We start from the raw sequence: 2,765 nt of genomic DNA on the forward strand, positions 1-2,765 counted from the left end.
CAGAAGAGAATATCTGAGCCGAAGTCGTTCAGTTCAGTTCATAAACCAGACGATCAGAGAGCCGATGAGGCACCGATGAGGTAATCCAAGCTGTGGTTTGGAAAACAGTCCAGGTGCGGTAAGCCAGTTGAATCCAGAAAACAGTCCAGAACAGATAAGACTAAGGCTACGTTCACATAGCAGACCTTGATGCTCAATTACGATTTTTTTTGCGAAATCCGATTTTTTTTACGTTGCCATTCATATTTCCAAATATATGCGACTTGTATGTGATCTGCTGTGTAAACTGCAGTCATACAACGCAAGTGTCCCGCATGCGCAGTAGAGGACGCAATGACGTCACAGGCCAGCGTGCTCTTATTTTCCAGAAATAAACGTGGATGGTAGTGCTGGCGCAGATCTAGCGGTCTTATCCAACCATAAAAACACAATATTTTCAATATGGTTAAACATCAATACTGCTCTCCGCATCATCATCTGCCATGGTTGTTGTTTTTCTTGCAGCTTCTGCGTAGCAAGACGCAGAATAGTGATTGTTGTCGGGTATTAATGACGTTCGGGTCGGATGAATCCGACCTGGCTGTTCAGACACAGGTCGCATTTGAAAAGATCAGATTCGTATCCGATTCAGGACCACATAGCCAAGTGACCTGAATCGGATTGGAAAAAATGGGATCTGTGTTGTTCAGACTGCCATGAAAACATCAGATTTAGGTCACCAATGGGCAAAAAAATCGGATTTGGGTCACTTCAGGCTGCTGTGTGAACGTAGCCTAATAGAGCAGACAGGGGCAAAGCAAAACTCGGGATCCACAAGACAGAAACAGGTCACAATCAAGATATGAGAACTATTATCAAAACGTTAGAATTACTCTCACTAAACAGCTCGAATAATCTGGCACTGGTAGCTTGAAAACAAACAGCATGTATAGGAGCTGGAATCAGGTGGATCAGATAAGCAATAATGAGAAAATGGGCAGAGTTAAACAGGTGGATGGAATGAGCAATCAATCCAGCCACCAGTGCCAGGACTATAACACAAACACCAGATACAGCACTGGGACTTGATCAACAACCGATACCGCACCGTGACGTCACAAACCAGTAGGTGGCAGTAGTGTTCTTTGACAAACATGGATGCCTCCAGTAAAGCACATTCAGATGAAAATTACTCTTAATTAAAAACACTTTATCATTTATTGAAAATATGTAATAATTTCATATTTAAAGTACTTTTAGAAGTTTGTATTCTGAATATGACCAAACTTTTCCTTTAACAACCATGATCTGCTTCCAATGTAGCGTGTTCAGCTAAAATTAGCAAAAAGGGAGGAGGTTAATTTAACAAGCTAGTGGTGGAGATGAAGGTGAGGTTAATAAGGTTGAAGTGGAATCTAAAAACCAGGCTGTTCGCTGAATATTTATCAGCCAGCAGTGGAAACCGGAATCCTCCTCCCAGGGGGGATCAGTTGGCAGTGGCCCCTGGGACGACACAAACCAAACTTGTAGCGTCTGCTGGTGAGGCGCCGACCTGTCCTGTTTTACTGAGTAGCAGCTCAGTAACACAAAGTGGGATCTTGGTGCTGTGACCCTAATTCTTCTGTTTTCCAGGTAAACACCCAGTGAGTGCGGCGGCTCCGATGCACTGGGTCACACTCATCAGTGTCACGGACTGATTTACTGATACTAAAACGTGGTGAAATCATTTTAGCCACTTTGCTGCAAATGTCTGTTTGACAGCTTCTGTTTGCACATGCTCATTGCATTACATGATGCTCATTGGCTTGTTGCTTTTTATTTTGCAAGCTTTCCGCAGGCTTTTTCTGGCAATCATATCAATAAAAACTGACATAAAATCACTCAGACAAACCTGCCAGGAAGGATAGTTGTTCTTACATTTCTAGGTTATGGTAAAAAACCTAAAAATGTAAACTTACAACATTTTGTTCAGGTAAAAATAAAACATATACTTAGAAATAATATAAGTTGTATTTCACATTAAAAAAAGCTTTATTCAGACAGAAAGTTGACATTAAAATATATATTATTGTTTATTAGGACATTTGGTGAATCTTGAAATATTTAATCTTTTTTCTCCTCAGCTTTAATTTATTGTTAATATACAAACATTCCTGCATTCAAACTGGAACCCAACAAAACTGGAATCACTGTTATTTGTTTCCATGATTCTCCAGAGAACATTTGTAGTTCCAAAAGTTCCTACAGAGATTAGCTATGGTGAGGATTGTTCCAAAATTTCCATCTGCTTCAGTTATTTCAAAATCCTTTTTTTTTCTTCTTCTTTTTTTTAATGCTGTTAAGATCATTGTCCTGTTTAAAATCTTAACTTTGGCAGGATCTGAGTCCTCCATGGACCCCAAAGCATCCAGGTAGACTGAAGGGATATTAGGCTTGATAAAGCACAGTAGACCAACAACCTTCGCAATAAATTTCAAATAGGATGGATACCCCCAGTTTCCCTCGAGTCTAGTTCCTTTTTCCTCTTATCCAGGCTAAGACGCTGGTTCTGGATGAGTTTGACACAGAGAAGTTGAGCCTTTAGTCCATATCCTGAAAAACATCTGTATGTAATGATTCCATTAACTAAAACCAGCTGCAGTCCTCACTGTGAAACTCCTCTAAACTCTTGAACACACTCTGGGCCGGATTTATCAAGATCCAATTTTGCGTGCAGTAATTAGCGCTCGCAAACTGGAATTTTGCGCGAGGGGCTGAACCATGGTTTGCGGGTGATTTAACAAGAG

At 40.7% G+C, this 2,765-nt stretch overlaps 1 protein-coding gene across 4 annotated transcripts in view; it reads left to right on the forward strand.

Annotated features, from left to right (window-relative positions):
* LOC107095392 (protein cornichon homolog 3-like) overlaps positions 1–2,765 on the forward strand; it is a 119,539-nt gene that overhangs the window by 113,035 nt on the left and 3,739 nt on the right. The window lies entirely within an intron of this gene.

Source organism: Cyprinodon variegatus, unplaced genomic scaffold, assembly GCF_000732505.1.
Source record: "Cyprinodon variegatus isolate N-32 unplaced genomic scaffold, C_variegatus-1.0 Scaffold543, whole genome shotgun sequence".
In the NCBI taxonomy this organism is placed as follows: domain Eukaryota; kingdom Metazoa; phylum Chordata; class Actinopteri; order Cyprinodontiformes; family Cyprinodontidae; genus Cyprinodon; species Cyprinodon variegatus.